The 20,961-nt window shown below is 33.3% G+C and overlaps 15 non-coding genes across 15 annotated transcripts; all 15 read right to left on the bottom strand.

The window, feature by feature from the left end:
* Positions 1 to 1,345: 1,345 nt before the first annotated feature.
* On the bottom strand, positions 1,346 to 1,419 carry TRNAI-AAU (transfer RNA isoleucine (anticodon AAU)). The gene has a single exon. It is a non-coding gene; the product is annotated as a tRNA-Ile (tRNA).
* A 523-nt stretch (positions 1,420 to 1,942) lies between these two features.
* Positions 1,943 to 2,016, bottom strand: TRNAI-AAU (transfer RNA isoleucine (anticodon AAU)). Its single transcript has one exon. It is a non-coding gene; the product is annotated as a tRNA-Ile (tRNA).
* Positions 2,017 to 3,395: 1,379 nt separating this feature from the next.
* On the bottom strand, positions 3,396 to 3,469 carry TRNAI-AAU (transfer RNA isoleucine (anticodon AAU)). Its single transcript has one exon. It is a non-coding gene; the product is annotated as a tRNA-Ile (tRNA).
* Positions 3,470 to 3,992: 523 nt separating this feature from the next.
* On the bottom strand, positions 3,993 to 4,066 carry TRNAI-AAU (transfer RNA isoleucine (anticodon AAU)). The gene has a single exon. It is a non-coding gene; the product is annotated as a tRNA-Ile (tRNA).
* Positions 4,067 to 4,848: 782 nt separating this feature from the next.
* TRNAI-AAU (transfer RNA isoleucine (anticodon AAU)) lies at positions 4,849 to 4,922 on the bottom strand. Its single transcript has one exon. It is a non-coding gene; the product is annotated as a tRNA-Ile (tRNA).
* Positions 4,923 to 7,224: 2,302 nt separating this feature from the next.
* TRNAI-AAU (transfer RNA isoleucine (anticodon AAU)) lies at positions 7,225 to 7,298 on the bottom strand. Its single transcript has one exon. It is a non-coding gene; the product is annotated as a tRNA-Ile (tRNA).
* Positions 7,299 to 9,274: 1,976 nt separating this feature from the next.
* TRNAI-AAU (transfer RNA isoleucine (anticodon AAU)) lies at positions 9,275 to 9,348 on the bottom strand. Its single transcript has one exon. It is a non-coding gene; the product is annotated as a tRNA-Ile (tRNA).
* Positions 9,349 to 10,130: 782 nt separating this feature from the next.
* TRNAI-AAU (transfer RNA isoleucine (anticodon AAU)) lies at positions 10,131 to 10,204 on the bottom strand. Its single transcript has one exon. It is a non-coding gene; the product is annotated as a tRNA-Ile (tRNA).
* Positions 10,205 to 11,915: 1,711 nt separating this feature from the next.
* On the bottom strand, positions 11,916 to 11,989 carry TRNAI-AAU (transfer RNA isoleucine (anticodon AAU)). The gene has a single exon. It is a non-coding gene; the product is annotated as a tRNA-Ile (tRNA).
* Positions 11,990 to 13,103: 1,114 nt separating this feature from the next.
* Positions 13,104 to 13,177, bottom strand: TRNAI-AAU (transfer RNA isoleucine (anticodon AAU)). Its single transcript has one exon. It is a non-coding gene; the product is annotated as a tRNA-Ile (tRNA).
* Positions 13,178 to 16,009: 2,832 nt separating this feature from the next.
* On the bottom strand, positions 16,010 to 16,083 carry TRNAI-AAU (transfer RNA isoleucine (anticodon AAU)). Its single transcript has one exon. It is a non-coding gene; the product is annotated as a tRNA-Ile (tRNA).
* A 523-nt stretch (positions 16,084 to 16,606) lies between these two features.
* On the bottom strand, positions 16,607 to 16,680 carry TRNAI-AAU (transfer RNA isoleucine (anticodon AAU)). The gene has a single exon. It is a non-coding gene; the product is annotated as a tRNA-Ile (tRNA).
* Positions 16,681 to 18,059: 1,379 nt separating this feature from the next.
* TRNAI-AAU (transfer RNA isoleucine (anticodon AAU)) lies at positions 18,060 to 18,133 on the bottom strand. The gene has a single exon. It is a non-coding gene; the product is annotated as a tRNA-Ile (tRNA).
* Positions 18,134 to 18,656: 523 nt separating this feature from the next.
* Positions 18,657 to 18,730, bottom strand: TRNAI-AAU (transfer RNA isoleucine (anticodon AAU)). The gene has a single exon. It is a non-coding gene; the product is annotated as a tRNA-Ile (tRNA).
* A 782-nt stretch (positions 18,731 to 19,512) lies between these two features.
* On the bottom strand, positions 19,513 to 19,586 carry TRNAI-AAU (transfer RNA isoleucine (anticodon AAU)). The gene has a single exon. It is a non-coding gene; the product is annotated as a tRNA-Ile (tRNA).
* Positions 19,587 to 20,961: the final 1,375 nt, after the last annotated feature.

Below are 20,961 nucleotides of genomic sequence, written 5' to 3'. Positions count from 1 at the left end.
AGAATTGCTAATGTCAGTGAACCCCAGATAGTTTGAAAGCTTATTTTCAGCTGTTTACCCATAAGGTATATTTATATATTATCGACATGAAGAAACAAATATCACAAAAAAATCAATACAAATGAGATTTTCATTCTTAGTGTTAAAACTTAGAACCATTAATGTATGTTCTATGTGGTTTAGCAATAAATAACAGTTCATCATCTATATTAAATTAATTCATCTACTCATTCTATCAGCTCCTGCTCAAAGGAAATATAGAGATAAACATCAGACAGAAGAAAATGCTTGTAATAAATGAGAGATTTAGTTACTTAGTGTTAGAACTTACAACCATTAATGGATGTTCAAGGCACTTTAACATTAATATATAATTCCACATCTATATCAAATTGATTCAACTAATGATTCTAGCAGCTCTTGCTCCAAAGAGATATACAGTTAACAAAGAGACACAAGAAAAAGCATCTTTTATTTAACACAGAAACTTGGCCTGTACAGGGATGGAACCTGTGACCTTGGCGTTATTAGCACCACGCTCTAACCAACTGAGCTAACAGGCCGCTGTTCGTGCTGGGCTGGGGGACAAGCATATGAAGAACTGCTAATGTCAGTGAACCCCAGATAGTTTGAAAGCTTATTTTCAGCTGTTTACCCATAAGGTATATTTATATATTATCGACATGAAGAAACAAATATCACAAAAAAATCAATACAAATGAGATTTTCAATCTTAGTGTTAAAACTTAGAACCATTAATGTATTTTCCATGTGGTTTAGCAATAAATAACAGTTCATCATCTATATTAAATTAATTCATCTACTCATTCTATCAGCTTCTGCTCAAAGGAAATATAGATTTAAACAAGATACAGAAGAAAATGCATCTATTTCAACATTAAAGCAGCGTTAAGTGTTTGCTTGGAGAGTGGTAGAAAGTATGTTCTTGGCATTTTTAACTTCATGTTCTAACAGAATCAGATAATAGGCTTACTATATTTATAGCATACTACTGAAGAAATAACAGATGATGAAGTGCTACTGATTGTTAACCCGAGATAGATGGAAATCTTATATTCAGCTGTTTACATTCATGGTGTCTTTAAGCATTATCAAAAAATCAAAACTAGACTTTCCTAAATTACTTGTAATAAATGGGAGATTAATTACTTAGTGTTAGAACTTTGAACCATTAATGGATGTTCAAGGCACTTTAACATTGATATATAATTCCACATCTATATCAAATTGATTCAACTAATCATTCTAGCAGCTCTTGCTCCAAAGAGATATACAGTTAACAAAGAGACACAAGAAAAAGCATCTTTTTTTTAACACAGAGACTTGGCCTGTACAGGGATCGAACCTGTGACCTTGGCGTTATTAGCACCACGCTCTAACCAACTGAGCTAACAGGCCGCCATTCGTGCTGTGCTGGGGGACAAGCATATGCAGAACTGCTAATGTCAGTGAACCCCAGATAGTTTGAAAGCTTATTTTCAGCTGTTTACCCATAAGGTATATTTATATATTATCGACATGAAGAAACAAATATCACAAAAAAATCAATACAAATGAGATTTTCATTCTTAGTGTTAAAACTTAGAACCATTAATGTATGTTCTATGTGGTTTAGCAATAAATAACAGTTCATCATCTATATTAAATTAATTCATCTACTTATTCTATCAGCTCCTGCTCAAAGGAAATATAGAGATAAACATCAGACAGAAGAAAATGCTTGTAATAAATGAGAGATTTAGTTACTTAGTGTTAGAACTTACAACCATTAATGGATGTTCAAGGCACTTTAACATTAATATATAATTCCACATCTATATCAAATTGATTCAACTAATGATTCTAGCAGCTCTTGCTCCAAAGAGATATACAGATAACAAAGAGACAGAAGAAAAAGCATCTTTTATTTAACACAGAAACTTGGCCTGTACAGGGATCGAACCTGTGACCTTGGCGTTATTAGCACCACGCTCTAACCAACTGAGCTAACAGGCCGCCGCTCGTGCTGGGCTGGGGGACAAGCATATGAAGAATTGCTAATGTCAGTGAACCCCAGATAGTTTGAAAGCTTATTTTCAGCTGTTTACCCATAAGGTATATTTATATATTATCGACATGAAGAAACAAATATCACAAAAAAATCAATACAAATGAGATTTTCAATCTTAGTGTTAAAACTTAGAACCATTAATGTATTTTCCATGTGGTTTAGCAATAAATAACAGTTCATAATCTATATTAAATTAATTCATCTACTCATTCTATCAGCTTCTGCTCAAAGGAAATATAGATTTAAACAAGATACAGAAGAAAATGCATCAATTTCAACATTAAAGCAGCGTTAAGTGTTTGCTTGGAGAGTGGTAGAAAGTATGTTCTTGGCATTTTTAACTTCATGTTCTAACAGAATCAGATAATAGGCTTACTATATTTATAGCATACTACTGAAGAAATAACAGATGATGAAGTGCTACTGATTGTTAACTCGAGATAGATGGAAATCTTATATTCAGCTGTTTACATTCATGGTGTCTTTAAGCATTATCAAAAAATCAAAACTAGACTTTCCTAAATTACTTGTAATAAATGGGAGATTAATTACTTAGTGTTAGAACTTTGAACCATTAATGGATGTTCAAGGCACTTTAACATTAATATATAATTCCACATCTATATCAAATTGATTCAACTAATGATTCTAGCAGCTCTTGCTCCAAAGAGATATACAGATAACAAAGAGACAGAAGAAAAAGCATCTTTTATTTAACACAGAAACTTGGCCTGTACAGGGATCGAACCTGTGACCTTGGCGTTATTAGCACCACGCTCTAACCAACTGTGCTAACAGGCCGTTGTTCGTGCTGGGCTGGGGGACAAGCATATGAAGAATTGCTAATGTCAGTGAACCGCAGATAGTTTGAAAGCTTATTTTCAGCTGTTTACCCATAAGGTATATTTATATATTATCGACATGAAGAAACAAATATCACAAAAAAATCAATACAAATGAGATTTTCATTCTTAGTGTTAAAACTTAGAACCATTAATGTATGTTCTATGTGGTTTAGCAATAAATAACAGTTCATCATCTATATTAAATTAATTCATCTACTCATTCTATCAGCTCCTGCTCAAAGGAAATATAGAGCTAAACATCAGACAGAAGAAAATGCTTGTAATAAATGAGAGATTTAGTTACTTAGTGTTAGAACTTACAACCATTAATGGATGTTCAAGGCACTTTAACATTAATATATAATTCCACATCTATATCAAATTGATTCAACTAATGATTCTAGCAGCTCTTGCTCCAAAGAGATATACAGTTAACAAAGAGACACAAGAAAAAGCATCTTTTTTTTAACACAGAAACTTGGCCTGTACAGGGATCGAACCTGTGACCTTGGCGTTATTAGCACCACGCTCTAACCAACTGAGCTAACAGGCCGCCGTTCGTGCTGGGCTGGGGGACAAGCATATGAAGAATTGCTAATGTCAGTGAACCCCAGATAGTTTGAAAGCTTATTTTCAGCTGTTTACCCATAAGGTATATTTATATATTATCGACATGAAGAAACAAATATCACAAAAAAATCAATACAAATGAGATTTTCATTCTTAGTGTTAAAACTTAGAACCATTAATGTATGTTCTATGTGGTTTAGCAATAAATAACAGTTCATCATCTATATTAAATTAATTCATCTACTCATTCTATCAGCTCCTGCTCAAAGGAAATATAGAGATAAACATCAGACAGAAGAAAATGCTTGTAATAAATGAGAGATTTAGTTACTTAGTGTTAGAACTTACAACCATTAATGGATGTTCAAGGCACTTTAACATTAATATATAATTCCACATCTATATCAAATTGATTCAACTAATGATTCTAGCAGCTCTTGCTCCAAAGAGATATACAGATAACAAAGAGACAGAAGAAAAAGCATCTTTTATTTAACACAGAAACTTGGCCTGTACAGGGATCGAACCTGTGACCTTGGCGTTATTAGCACCACGCTCTAACCAACTGAGCTAACAGGCCGCCGCTCGTGCTGGGCTGGGGGACAAGCATATGAAGAATTGCTAATGTCAGTGAACCCCAGATAGTTTGAAAGCTTATTTTCAGCTGTTTACCCATAAGGTATATTTATATATTATCGACATGAAGAAACAAATATCACAAAAAAATCAATACAAATGAGATTTTCAATCTTAGTGTTAAAACTTAGAACCATTAATGTATTTTCCATGTGGTTTAGCAATAAATAACAGTTCATAATCTATATTAAATTAATTCATCTACTCATTCTATCAGCTTCTGCTCAAAGGAAATATAGATTTAAACAAGATACAGAAGAAAATGCATCTATTTCAACATTAAAGCAGCGTTAAGTGTTTGCTTGGAGAGTGGTAGAAAGTATGTTCTTGGCATTTTTAACTTCATGTTCTAACAGAATCAGATAATAGGCTTACTATATTTATAGCATACTACTGAAGAAATAACAGATGATGAAGTGCTACTGATTGTTAACCCGAGATAGATGGAAATCTTATATTCAGCTGTTTACATTCATGGTGTCTTTAAGCATTATCAAAAAATCAAAACTAGACTTTCCTAAATTACTTGTAATAAATGGGAGATTAATTACTTAGTGTTAGAACTTTGAACCATTAATGGGTGTTCAAGGCACTTTAACATTAATATATAATTCCACATCTATATCAAATTGATTCAACTAATGATTCTAGCAGCTCTTGCTCCAAAGAGATATACAGATAACAAAGAGACAGAAGAAAAAGCATCTTTTATTTAACACAGAAACTTGGCCTGTACAGGGATCGAACCTGTGACCTTGGCGTTATTAGCACCACGCTCTAACCAACTGAGCTAACAGGCCGCTGTTTGTGCTGGGCTGGGGGACAAGCATATGAAGAATTGCGAATGTCAGTGAACCCCAGATAGTTTGAAAGCTTATTTTCAGCTGTTTACCCATAAGGTATATTTATATATTATCGACATGAAGAAACAAATATCACAAAAAAATCAATACAAATGAGATTTTCAATCTTAGTGTTAAAACTTAGAACCATTAATGTATTTTCCATGTGGTTTAGCAATAAATAACAGTTCATCATCTATATTAAATTAATTCATCTACTCATTCTATCAGCTCCTGCTCAAAGGAAATATAGAGATAAACATCAGACAGAAGAAAATGCTTGTAATAAATGAGAGATTTAGTTACTTAGTGTTAGAACTTTCAACCATTAATGGATGTTCAAGGCACTTTAACATTAATATATAATTCCACATCTATATCAAATTGATTCAACTACTAGCAGCTCTTGCTCCAAAGAGATATACAGTTAACAAAGAGACACAAGAAAAAGCATCTTTTTTTTAACACAGAAACTTGGCCTGTACAGGGATCGAACCTGTGACCTTGGCGTTATTAGCACCACGCTCTAACCAACTGAGCTAACAGGCTGCCGTTCGTTCTGTGCTGGGGGACAAGCATATGCAGAACTGCTAATGTCAGTGAACCCCAGATAGTTTGAAAGCTTATTTTCAGCTGTTTACCCATAAAGTATATTTATATATTATCGACATGAAGAAACAAATATCACAAAAAAATCAATACAAATGAGATTTTTATTCTTAGTGTTAAAACTTAGAACCATTAATGTATGTTCTATGTGGTTTAGCAATAAATAACAGTTCATCATCTATATTAAATTAATTCATCTACTCATTCTATCAGCTCCTGCTCAAAGGAAATATAGAGATAAACATCAGACAGAAGAAAATGCTTGTAATAAATGAGAGATTTAGTTACTTAGTGTTAGAACTTACAACCATTAATGGATGTTCAAGGCACTTTAACATTAATATATAATTCCACATCTATATCAAATTGATTCAACTAATGATTCTAGCAGCTCTTGCTCCAAAGAGATATACAGATAACAAAGAGACAGAAGAAAAAGCATCTTTTATTTAACACAGAAACTTGGCCTGTACAGGGATCGAACCTGTGACCTTGGCGTTATTAGCACCACGCTCTAACCAACTGTGCTAACAGGCCGTTGTTCGTGCTGGGCTGGGGGACAAGCATATGAAGAATTGCTAATGTCAGTGAACCGCAGATAGTTTGAAAGCTTATTTTCAGCTGTTTACCCATAAGGTATATGTATATATTATCGACATGAAGAAACAAATATCACAAAAAAATCAATACAAATGAGATTTTCATTCTTAGTGTTAAAACTTAGAACCATTAATGTATGTTCTATGTGGTTTAGCAATAAATAACAGTTCATCATCTATATTAAATTAATTCATCTACTCATTCTATCAGCTCCTGCTCAAAGGAAATATAGAGATAAACATCAGACAGAAGAAAATGCTTGTAATAAATGAGAGATTTAGTTACTTAGTGTTAGAACTTACAACCATTAATGGATGTTCAAGGCACTTTAACATTAATATATAATTCCACATCTATATCAAATTGATTCAACTACTAGCAGCTCTTGCTCCAAAGAGATATACAGTTAACAAAGAGACACAAGAAAAAGCATCTTTTTTTTAACACAGAAACTTGGCCTGTACAGGGATGGAACCTGTGACCTTGGCGTTATTAGCACCACGCTCTAACCAACTGAGCTAACAGGCCGCCGTTCGTGCTGGGCTGGGGGACAAGCATATGCAGAACTGCTAATGTCAGTGAACCCCAGATAGATTGAAAGCTTATTTTCAGCTGTTTACCCATAAGGTATATTTATATATTATCGACATGAAGAAACAAATATCACAAAAAAATCAATACAAATGAGATTTTCATTCTTAGTGTTAAAACTTAGAACCATTAATGTATGTTCTATGTGGTTTAGCAATAAATAACAGTTCATCATCTATATTAAATTAATTCATCTACTCATTCTATCAGCTCCTGCTCAAAGGAAATATAGAGATAAACATCAGACAGAAGAAAATGCTTGTAATAAATGAGAGATTTAGTTACTTAGTGTTAGAACTTACAACCATTAATGGATGTTCAAGGCAGTTTAACATTAATATATAATTCCACATCTATATCAAATTGATTCAACTAATGATTCTAGCAGCTCTTGCTCCAAAGAGATATACAGATAACAAAGAGACAGAAGAAAAAGCATCTTTTATTTAACACAGAAACTTGGCCTGTACAGGGATCGAACCTGTGACCTTGGCGTTATTAGCACCACGCTCTAACCAACTGAGCTAACAGGCCGCCGCTCGTGCTGGGCTGGGGGACAAGCATATGAAGAATTGCTAATGTCAGTGAACCCCAGATAGTTTGAAAGCTTATTTTCAGCTGTTTACCCATAAGGTATATTTATATATTATCGACATGAAGAAACAAATATCACAAAAAAATCAATACAAATGAGATTTTCAATCTTAGTGTTAAAACTTAGAACCATTAATGTATTTTCCATGTGGTTTAGCAATAAATAACAGTTCATAATCTATATTAAATTAATTCATCTACTCATTCTATCAGCTTCTGCTCAAAGGAAATATAGATTTAAACAAGATACAGAAGAAAATGCATCTATTTCAACATTAAAGCAGCGTTAAGTGTTTGCTTGGAGAGTGGTAGAAAGTATGTTCTTGGCATTTTTAACTTCATGTTCTAACAGAATCAGATAATAGGCTTACTATATTTATAGCATACTACTGAAGAAATAACAGATGATGAAGTGCTACTGATTGTTAACCCGAGATAGATGGAAATCTTATATTCAGCTGTTTACATTCATGGTGTCTTTAAGCATTATCAAAAAATCAAAACTAGACTTTCCTAAATTACTTGTAATAAATGGGAGATTAATTACTTAGTGTTAGAACTTTGAACCATTAATGGATGTTCAAGGCACTTTAACATTAATATATAATTCCACATCTATATCAAATTGATTCAACTAATGATTCTAGCAGCTCTTGCTCCAAAGAGATATACAGATAACAAAGAGACAGAAGAAAAAGCATCTTTTATTTAACACAGAAACTTGGCATGTACAGGGATCGAACCAGTGACCTTGGCGTTATTAGCACCACGCTCTAACCAACTGTGCTAACAGGCCGCCGTTCGTGCTGGGCTGGGGGACAAGCATATGAAGAATTGCTAATGTCAGTGAACCCCAGATAGTTTGAAAGCTTATTTTCAGCTGTTTACCCATAAGGTATATTTATATATTATCGACATGAAGAAACAAATATCACAAAAAAATCAATACAAATGAGATTTTCATTCTTAGTGTTAAAACTTAGAACCATTAATGTATGTTCTATGTGGTTTAGCAATAAATAACAGTTCATCATCTATATTAAATTAATTCATCTACTCATTCTATCAGCTCCTGCTCAAAGGAAATATAGAGCTAAACATCAGAAAGAAGAAAATGCTTGTAATAAATGAGAGATTTAGTTACTTAGTTTTAGAACTTACAACCATTAATGGATGTTCAAGGCACTTTAACATTAATATATAATTCCACATCTATATCAAATTGATTCAACTAATGATTCTAGCAGCTCTTGCTCCAAAGAGATATACAGTTAACAAAGAGACACAAGAAAAAGCATCTTTTTTTTAACACAGAAACTTGGCCTGTACAGGGATCGAACCTGTGAGCTTGGTGTTATTAGCACCACGCTCTAACCAACTGAGCTAACAGGCCGCTGTTTGTGCTGGGCTGGGGGACAAGCATATGAAGAATTGCTAATGTCAGTGAACCCCAGATAGTTTGAAAGCTTATTTTCAGCTGTTTACCCATAAGGTATATTTATATATTATCGACATGAAGAAACAAATATCACAAAAAAATCAATACAAATGAGATTTTCATTCTTAGTGTTAAAACTTAGAACCATTAATGTATGTTCTATGTGGTTTAGCAATAAATAACAGTTCATCATCTATATTAAATTAATTCATCTACTCATTCTATCAGCTCCTGCTCAAAGGAAATATAGAGATAAACATCAGACAGAAGAAAATGCTTGTAATAAATGAGAGATTTAGTTACTTAGTGTTAGAACTTACAACCATTAATGGATGTTCAAGGCACTTTAACATTAATATATAATTCCACATCTATATCAAATTGATTCAACTAATGATTCTAGCAGCTCTTGCTCCAAAGAGATATACAGTTAACAAAGAGACACAAGAAAAAGCATCTTTTATTTAACACAGAAACTTGGCCTGTACAGGGATCGAACCTGTGACCTTGGCGTTATTAGCACCACGCTCTAACCAACTGAGCTAACAGGCCGCTGTTCGTGCTGGGCTGGGGGACAAGCATATGAAGAACTGCTAATGTCAGTGAACCCCAGATAGTTTGAAAGCTTATTTTCAGCTGTTTACCCATAAGGTATATTTATATATTATCGACATGAAGAAACAAATATCACAAAAAAATCAATACAAATGAGATTTTCATTCTTAGTGTTAAAACTTAGAACCATTAATGTATTTTCCATGTGGTTTAGTAATAAATAACAGTTCATCATCTATATTAAATTAATTCATCTACTCATTCTATCAGCTTCTGCTCAAAGGAAATATAGATTTAAACAAGATACAGAAGAAAATGCATTTATTTCAACATTAAAGCAGCGTTAAGTGTTTGCTTGGAGAGTGGTAGAAAGTATGTTCTTGGCATTTTTAACTTCATGTTCTAACAGAATCAGATAATAGGCTTACTATTTTTATAGCATACTAGTGAAGAAATAACAGATGATGAAGTGCTACTGATTGTTAACCAGAGATAGATGGAAATCTTATATTCAGCTGTTTACATTCATGGTGTCTTTAAGCATTATCAAAAAATCAAAACTAGACTTTCCTAAATTACTTGTAATAAATGGGAGATTAATTACTTAGTGTTAGAACTTTGAACCATTAATGGGTGTTCAAGGCACTTTAACATTAATATATAATTCCACATCTATATCAAATTGATTCAACTAATGATTCTAGCAGCTCTTGCTCCAAAGAGATATACAGATAACAAAGAGACAGAAGAAAAAGCATCTTTTATTTAACACAGAAACTTGGCCTGTACAGGGATCGAACCTGTGACCTTGGCGTTATTAGCACCACGCTCTAACCAACTGAGCTAACAGGCCGCTGTTTGTGCTGGGCTGGGGGACAAGCATATGAAGAATTGCGAATGTCAGTGAACCCCAGATAGTTTGAAAGCTTATTTTCAGCTGTTTACCCATAAGGTATATTTATATATTATCGACATGAAGAAACAAATATCACAAAAAAATCAATACAAATGAGATTTTCAATCTTAGTGTTAAAACTTAGAACCATTAATGTATTTTCCATGTGGTTTAGCAATAAATAACAGTTCATCATCTATATTAAATTAATTCATCTACTCATTCTATCAGCTCCTGCTCAAAGGAAATATAGAGATAAACATCAGACAGAAGAAAATGCTTGTAATAAATGAGAGATTTAGTTACTTAGTGTTAGAACTTTCAACCATTAATGGATGTTCAAGGCACTTTAACATTAATATATAATTCCACATCTATATCAAATTGATTCAACTACTAGCAGCTCTTGCTCCAAAGAGATATACAGTTAACAAAGAGACACAAGAAAAAGCATCTTTTTTTTAACACAGAAACTTGGCCTGTACAGGGATCGAACCTGTGACCTTGGCGTTATTAGCACCACGCTCTAACCAACTGAGCTAACAGGCTGCCGTTCGTTCTGTGCTGGGGGACAAGCATATGCAGAACTGCTAATGTCAGTGAACCCCAGATAGTTTGAAAGCTTATTTTCAGCTGTTTACCCATAAAGTATATTTATATATTATCGACATGAAGAAACAAATATCACAAAAAAATCAATACAAATGAGATTTTCATTCTTAGTGTTAAAACTTAGAACCATTAATGTATGTTCTATGTGGTTTAGCAATAAATAACAGTTCATCATCTATATTAAATTAATTCATCTACTCATTCTATCAGCTCCTGCTCAAAGGAAATATAGAGATAAACATCAGACAGAAGAAAATGCTTGTAATAAATGAGAGATTTAGTTACTTAGTGTTAGAACTTACAACCATTAATGGATGTTCAAGGCACTTTAACATTAATATATAATTCCACATCTATATCAAATTGATTCAACTAATGATTCTAGCAGCTCTTGCTCCAAAGAGATATACAGATAACAAAGAGACAGAAGAAAAAGCATCTTTTATTTAACACAGAAACTTGGCCTGTACAGGGATCGAACCTGTGACCTTGGCGTTATTAGCACCACGCTCTAACCAACTGTGCTAACAGGCCGTTGTTCGTGCTGGGCTGGGGGACAAGCATATGAAGAATTGCTAATGTCAGTGAACCGCAGATAGTTTGAAAGCTTATTTTCAGCTGTTTACCCATAAGGTATATTTATATATTATCGACATGAAGAAACAAATATCACAAAAAAATCAATACAAATGAGATTTTCATTCTTAGTGTTAAAACTTAGAACCATTAATGTATGTTCTATGTGGTTTAGCAATAAATAACAGTTCATCATCTATATTAAATTAATTCATCTACTCATTCTATCAGCTCCTGCTCAAAGGAAATATAGAGCTAAACATCAGACAGAAGAAAATGCTTGTAATAAATGAGAGATTTAGTTACTTAGTGTTAGAACTTACAACCATTAATGGATGTTCAAGGCACTTTAACATTAATATATAATTCCACATCTATATCAAATTGATTCAACTAATGATTCTAGCAGCTCTTGCTCCAAAGAGATATACAGTTAACAAAGAGACACAAGAAAAAGCATCTATTTTTTAACACAGAAACTTGGCCTGTACAGGGATCGAACCTGTGACCTTGGCGTTATTAGCACCACGCTCTAACCAACTGAGCTAACAGGCCGCTGTTTGTGCTGGGCTGGGGGACAAGCATATGAAGAATTGCTAATGTCAGTGAACCCCAGATAGTTTGAAAGCTTATTTTCAGCTGTTTACCCATAAGGTATATTTATATATTATCGACATGAAGAAACAAATATCACAAAAAAATCAATACAAATGAGATTTTCATTCTTAGTGTTAAAACTTAGAACCATTAATGTATGTTCTATGTGGTTTAGCAATAAATAACAGTTCATCATCTATATTAAATTAATTCATCTACTCATTCTATCAGCTCCTGCTCAAAGGAAATATAGAGATAAACATCAGACAGAAGAAAATGCTTGTAATAAATGAGAGATTTAGTTACTTAGTGTTAGAACTTACAACCATTAATGGATGTTCAAGGCACTTTAACATTAATATATAATTCCACATCTATATCAAATTGATTCAACTACTAGCAGCTCTTGCTCCAAAGAGATATACAGTTAACAAAGAGACACAAGAAAAAGCATCTTTTTTTTAACACAGAAACTTGGCCTGTACAGGGATGGAACCTGTGACCTTGGCGTTATTAGCACCACGCTCTAACCAACTGAGCTAACAGGCCGCCGTTCGTGCTGGGCTGGGGGACAAGCATATGCAGAACTGCTAATGTCAGTGAACCCCAGATAGATTGAAAGCTTATTTTCAGCTGTTTACCCATAAGGTATATTTATATATTATCGACATGAAGAAACAAATATCACAAAAAAATCAATACAAATGAGATTTTCATTCTTAGTGTTAAAACTTAGAACCATTAATGTATGTTCTATGTGGTTTAGCAATAAATAACAGTTCATCATCTATATTAAATTAATTCATCTACTCATTCTATCAGCTCCTGCTCAAAGGAAATATAGAGATAAACATCAGACAGAAGAAAATGCTTGTAATAAATGAGAGATTTAGTTACTTAGTGTTAGAACTTACAACCATTAATGGATGTTCAAGGCACTTTAACATTAATATATAATTCCACATCTATATCAAATTGATTCAACTAATGATTCTAGCAGCTCTTGCTCCAAAGAGATATACAGATAACAAAGAGACAGAAGAAAAAGCATCTTTTATTTAACACAGAAACTTGGCCTGTACAGGGATCGAACCTGTGACCTTGGCGTTATTAGCACCACGCTCTAACCAACTGAGCTAACAGGCCGCCGCTCGTGCTGGGCTGGGGGACAAGCATATGAAGAATTGCTAATGTCAGTGAACCCCAGATAGTTTGAAAGCTTATTTTCAGCTGTTTACCCATAAGGTATATTTATATATTATCGACATGAAGAAACAAATATCACAAAAAAATCAATACAAATGAGATTTTCAATCTTAGTGTTAAAACTTAGAACCATTAATGTATTTTCCATGTGGTTTAGCAATAAATAACAGTTCATAATCTATATTAAATTAATTCATCTACTCATTCTATCAGCTTCTGCTCAAAGGAAATATAGATTTAAACAAGATACAGAAGAAAATGCATCTATTTCAACATTAAAGCAGCGTTAAGTGTTTGCTTGGAGAGTGGTAGAAAGTATGTTCTTGGCATTTTTAACTTCATGTTCTAACAGAATCAGATAATAGGCTTACTATATTTATAGCATACTACTGAAGAAATAACAGATGATGAAGTGCTACTGATTGTTAACCCGAGATAGATGGAAATCTTATATTCAGCTGTTTACATTCATGGTGTCTTTAAGCATTATCAAAAAATCAAAACTAGACTTTCCTAAATTACTTGTAATAAATGGGAGATTAATTACTTAGTGTTAGAACTTTGAACCATTAATGGATGTTCAAGGCACTTTAACATTAATATATAATTCCACATCTATATCAAATTGATTCAACTAATGATTCTAGCAGCTCTTGCTCCAAAGAGATATACAGATAACAAAGAGACAGAAGAAAAAGCATCTTTTATTTAACACAGAAACTTGGCATGTACAGGGATCGAACCAGTGACCTTGGCGTTATTAGCACCACGCTCTAACCAACTGTGCTAACAGGCCGCCGTTCGTGCTGGGCTGGGGGACAAGCATATGAAGAATTGCTAATGTCAGTGAACCCCAGATAGTTTGAAAGCTTATTTTCAGCTGTTTACCCATAAGGTATATTTATATATTATCGACATGAAGAAACAAATATCACAAAAAAATCAATACAAATGAGATTTTCATTCTTAGTGTTAAAACTTAGAACCATTAATGTATGTTCTATGTGGTTTAGCAATAAATAACAGTTCATCATCTATATTAAATTAATTCATCTACTCATTCTATCAGCTCCTGCTCAAAGGAAATATAGAGCTAAACATCAGAAAGAAGAAAATGCTTGTAATAAATGAGAGATTTAGTTACTTAGTGTTAGAACTTACAACCATTAATGGATGTTCAAGGCACTTTAACATTAATATATAATTCCACATCTATATCAAATTGATTCAACTAATGATTCTAGCAGCTCTTGCTCCAAAGAGATATACAGTTAACAAAGAGACACAAGAAAAAGCATCTTTTTTTTAACACAGAAACTTGGCCTGTACAGGGATCGAACCTGTGAGCTTGGCGTTATTAGCACCACGCTCTAACCAACTGAGCTAACAGGCCGCTGTTTGTGCTGGGCTGGGGGACAAGCATATGAAGAATTGCTAATGTCAGTGAACCCCAGATAGTTTGAAAGCTTATTTTCAGCTGTTTACCCATAAGGTATATTTATATATTATCGACATGAAGAAACAAATATCACAAAAAAATCAATACAAATGAGATTTTCATTCTTAGTGTTAAAACTTAGAACCATTAATGTATGTTCTATGTGGTTTAGCAATAAATAACAGTTCATCATCTATATTAAATTAATTCATCTACTCATTCTATCAGCTCCTGCTCAAAGGAAATATAGAGATAAACATCAGACAGAAGAAAATGCTTGTAATAAATGAGAGATTTAGTTACTTAGTGTTAGAACTTACAACCATTAATGGATGTTCAAGGCACTTTAACATTAATATATAATTCCACATCTATATCAAATTGATTCAACTAATGATTCTAGCAGCTCTTGCTCCAAAGAGATATACAGTTAACAAAGAGACACAAGAAAAAGCATCTTTTATTTAACACAGAAACTTGGCCTGTACAGGGATGGAACCTGTGACCTTGGCGTTATTAGCACCACGCTCTAACCAACTGAGCCAACAGGCCGCTGTTCGTGCTGGGCTGGGGGACAAGCATATGAAGAACTGCTAATGTCAGTGAACCCCAGATAGTTTGAAAGCTTATTTTCAGCTGTTTACCCATAAGGTATATTTATATATTATCGACATGAAGAAACAAATATCACAAAAAAATCAATACAAATGAGATTTTCAATCTTAGTGTTAAAACTTAGAACCATTAATGTATTTTCCATGTGGTTTAGCAATAAATAACAGTTCATCATCTATATTAAATTAATTCATCTACTCATTCTATCAGCTTCTGCTCAAAGGAAATATAGATTTAAACAAGATACAGAAGAAAATGCATCTATTTCAACATTAAAGCAGCGTTAAGTGTTTGCTTGGAGAGTGGTAGAAAGTATGTTCTTGGCATTTTTAACTTCATGTTCTAACAGAATCAGATAATAGGCTTACTATATTTATAGCATACTACTGAAGAAATAACAGATGATGAAGTGCTACTGATTGTTAACCCGAGATAGATGGAAATCTTATATTCAGCTGTTTACATTCATGGTGTCTTTAAGCATTATCAAAAAATCAAAACTAGACTTTCCTAAATTACTTGTAATAAATGGGAGATTAATTACTTAGTGTTAGAACTTTGAACCATTAATGGATGTTCAAGGCACTTTAACATTGATATATAATTCCACATCTATATCAAATTGATTCAACTAATCATTCTAGCAGCTCTTGCTCCAAAGAGATATACAGTTAACAAAGAGACACAAGAAAAAGCATCTTTTTTTTAACACAGAGACTTGGCCTGTACAGGGATCGAACCTGTGACCTTGGCGTTATTAGCACCACGCTCTAACCAACTGAGCTAACAGGCCGCCATTCGTGCTGTGCTGGGGGACAAGCATATGCAGAACTGCTAATGTCAGTGAACCCCAGATAGTTTGAAAGCTTATTTTCAGCTGTTTACCCATAAGGTATATTTATATATTATCGACATGAAGAAACAAATATCACAAAAAAATCAATACAAATGAGATTTTCATTCTTAGTGTTAAAACTTAGAACCATTAATGTATGTTCTATGTGGTTTAGCAATAAATAACAGTTCATCATCTATATTAAATTAATTCATCTACTTATTCTATCAGCTCCTGCTCAAAGGAAATATAGAGATAAACATCAGACAGAAGAAAATGCTTGGAATAAATGAGAGATTTAGTTACTTAGTGTTAGAACTTACAACCATTAATGGATGTTCAAGGCACTTTAACATTAATATATAATTCCACATCTATATCAAATTGATTCAACTAATGATTCTAGCAGCTCTTGCTCCAAAGAGATATACAGATAACAAAGAGACAGAAGAAAAAGCATCTTTTATTTAACACAGAAACTTGGCCTGTACAGGGATCGAACCTGTGACCTTGGCGTTATTAGCACCACGCTCTAACCAACTGAGCTAACAGGCCGCCGCTCGTGCTGGGCTGGGGGACAAGCATATGAAGAATTGCTAATGTCAGTGAACCCCAGATAGTTTGAAAGCTTATTTTCAGCTGTTTACCCATAAGGTATATTTATATATTATCGACATGAAGAAACAAATATCACAAAAAAATCAATACAAATGAGATTTTCAATCTTAGTGTTAAAACTTAGAACCATTAATGTATTTTCCATGTGGTTTAGCAATAAATAACAGTTCATAATCTATATTAAATTAATTCATCTACTCATTCTATCAGCTTCTGCTCAAAGGAAATATAGATTTAAACAAGATACAGAAGAAAATGCATCAATTTCAACATTAAAGCAGCGTTAAGTGTTTGCTTGGAGAGTGGTAGAAAGTATGTTCTTGGCATTTTTAACTTCATGTTCTAACAGAATCAGATAATAGGCTTACTATATTTATAGCATACTACTGAAGAAATAACAGATGATGAAGTGCTACTGATTGTTAACTCGAGATAGATGGAAATCTTATATTCAGCTGTTTACATTCATGGTGTCTTTAAGCATTATCAAAAAATCAAAACTAGACTTTCCTAAATTACTTGTAATAAATGGGAGATTAATTACTTAGTGTTAGAACTTTGAACCATTAATGGATGTTCAAGGCACTTTAACATTAATATATAATTCCACATCTATATCAAATTGATTCAACTAATGATTCTAGCAGCTCTTGCTCCAAAGAGATATACAGATAACAAAGAGACAGAAGAAAAAGCATCTTTTATTTAACACAGAAACTTGGCCTGTACAGGGATCGAACCTGTGACCTTGGCGTTATTAGCACCACGCTCTAACCAACTGTGCTAACAGGCCGTTGTTCGTGCTGGGCTGGGGGACAAGCATATGAAGAATTGCTAATGTCAGTGAACCGCAGATAGTTTGAAAGCTTATTTTCAGCTGTTTACCCATAAGGTATATTTATATATTATCGACATGAAGAAACAAATATCACAAAAAAATCAATACAAATGAGATTTTCATTCTTAGTGTTAAAACTTAGAACCATTAATGTATGTTCTATGTGGTTTAGCAATAAATAACAGTTCATCATCTATATTAAATTAATTCATCTACTCATTCTATCAGCTCCTGCTCAAAGGAAATATAGAGATAAACATCAGACAGAAGAAAATGCTTGTAATAAATGAGAGATTTAGTTACTTAGTGTTAGAACTTACAACCATTAATGGATGTTCAAGGCACTTTAACATTAATATATAATTCCACATCTATATCAAATTGATTCAACTAATGATTCTAGCAGCTCTTGCTCCAAAGAGATATACAGTTAACAAAGAGACACAAGAAAAAGCATCTTTTTTTTAACACAGAAACTTGGCCTGTACAGGGATCGAACCTGTGACCTTGGCGTTATTAGCACCACGCTCTAACCAACTGAGCTAACAGGCCGCCGTTCGTGCTGGGCTGGGGGACAAGCATATGAAGAATTGCTAATGTCAGTGAACCCCAGATAGTTTGAAAGCTTATTTTCAGCTGTTTACCCATAAGGTATATTTATATATTATCGACATGAAGAAACAAATATCACAAAAAAATCAATACAAATGAGATTTTCATTCTTAGTGTTAAAACTTAGAACCATTAATGTATGTTCTATGTGGTTTAGCAATAAATAACAGTTCATCATCTATATTAAATTAATTCATCTACTCATTCTATCAGCTCCTGCTCAAAGGAAATATAGAGATAAACATCAGACAGAAGAAAATGCTTGTAATAAATGAGAGATTTAGTTACTTAGTGTTAGAACTTACAACCATTAATGGATGTTCAAGGCACTTTAACATTAATATATAATTCCACATCTATATCAAATTGATTCAACTAATGATTCTAGCAGCTCTTGCTCCAAAGAGATATACAGATAACAAAGAGACAGAAGAAAAAGCATCTTTTATTTAACACAGAAACTTGGCCTGTACAGGGATCGAACCTGTGACCTTGGCGTTATTAGCACCACGCTCTAACCAACTGAGCTAACAGGCCGCCGCTCGTGCTGGGCTGGGGGACAAGCATATGAAGAATTGCTAATGTCAGTGAACCCCAGATAGTTTGAAAGCTTATTTTCAGCTGTTTACCCATAAGGTATATTTATATATTATCGACATGAAGAAACAAATATCACAAAAAAATCAATACAAATGAGATTTTCAATCTTAGTGTTAAAACTTAGAACCATTAATGTATTTTCCATGTGGTTTAGCAATAAATAACAGTTCATAATCTATATTAAATTAATTCATCTACTCATTCTATCAGCTTCTGCTCAAAGGAAATATAGATTTAAACAAGATACAGAAGAAAATGCATCTATTTCAACATTAAAGCAGCGTTAAGTGTTTGCTTGGAGAGTGGTAGAAAGTATGTTCTTGGCATTTTTAACTTCATGTTCTAACAGAATCAGATAATAGGCTTACTATATTTATAGCATACTACTGAAGAAATAACAGATGATGAAGTGCTACTGATTGTTAACCCGAGATAGATGGAAATCTTATATTCAGCTGTTTACATTCATGGTGTCTTTAAGCATTATCAAAAAATCAAAACTAGACTTTCCTAAATTACTTGTAATAAATGGGAGATTAATTACTTAGTGTTAGAACTTTGAACCATTAATGGGTGTTCAAGGCACTTTAACATTAATATATAATTCCACATCTATATCAAATTGATTCAACTAATGATTCTAGCAGCTCTTGCTCCAAAGAGATATACAGATAACAAAGAGACAGAAGAAAAAGCATCTTTTATTTAACACAGAAACTTGGCCTGTACAGGGATCGAACCTGTGACCTTGGCGTTATTAGCACCACGCTCTAACCAACTGAGCTAACAGGCCGCTGTTTGTGCTGGGCTGGGGGACAAGCATATGAAGAATTGCGAATGTCAGTGAACCCCAGATAGTTTGAAAGCTTATTTTCAGCTGTTTACCCATAAGGTATATTTATATATTATCGACATGAAGAAACAAATATCACAAAAAAATCAATACAAATGAGATTTTCAATCTTAGTGTTAAAACTTAGAACCATTAATGTATTTTCCATGTGGTTTAGCAATAAATAACAGTTCATCATCTATATTAAATTAATTCATCTACTCATTCTATCAGCTCCTGCTCAAAGGAAATATAGAGATAAACATCAGACAGAAGAAAATGCTTGTAATAAATGAGAGATTTAGTTACTTAGTGTTAGAACTTTCAACCATTAATGGATGTTCAAGGCACTTTAACATTAATATATAATTCCACATCTATATCAAATTGATTCAACTACTAGCAGCTCTTGCTCCAAAGAGATATACAGTTAACAAAGAGACACAAGAAAAAGCATCTTTTTTTTAACACAGAAACTTGGCCTGTACAGGGATCGAACCTGTGACCTTGGCGTTATTAGCACCACGCTCTAACCAACTGAGCTAACAGGCTGCCGTTCGTTCTGTGCTGGGGGACAAGCATATGCAGAACTGCTAATGTCAGTGAACCCCAGATAGTTTGAAAGCTTATTTTCAGCTGTTTACCCATAAAGTATATTTATATATTATCGACATGAAGAAACAAATATCACAAAAAAATCAATACAAATGAGATTTTTATTCTTAGTGTTAAAACTTAGAACCATTAATGTATGTTCTATGTGGTTTAGCAATAAATAACAGTTCATCATCTATATTAAATTAATTCATCTACTCATTCTATCAGCTCCTGCTCAAAGGAAATATAGAGATAAACATCAGACAGAAGAAAATGCTTGTAATAAATGAGAGATTTAGTTACTTAGTGTTAGAACTTACAACCATTAATGGATGTTCAAGGCACTTTAACATTAATATATAATTCCACATCTATATCAAATTGATTCAACTAATGATTCTAGCAGCTCTTGCTCCAAAGAGATATACAGATAACAAAGAGACAGAAGAAAAAGCATCTTTTATTTAACACAGAAACTTGGCCTGTACAGGGATCGAACCTGTGACCTTGGCGTTATTAGCACCACGCTCTAACCAACTGTGCTAACAGGCCGTTGTTCGTGCTGGGCTGGGGGACAAGCATATGAAGAATTGCTAATGTCAGTGAACCGCAGATAGTTTGAAAGCTTATTTTCAGCTGTTTACCCATAAGGTATATTTATATATTATCGACATGAAGAAACAAATATCACAAAAAAATCAATACAAATGAGATTTTCATTCTTAGTGTTAAAACTTAG

This window comes from Triturus cristatus, chromosome 5_1 (genome assembly GCF_964204655.1).
Source record: "Triturus cristatus chromosome 5_1, aTriCri1.1, whole genome shotgun sequence".
Lineage (NCBI taxonomy): Eukaryota > Metazoa > Chordata > Amphibia > Caudata > Salamandridae > Triturus > Triturus cristatus.
This window is presented reverse-complemented; position numbering and strand designations above follow the sequence as displayed.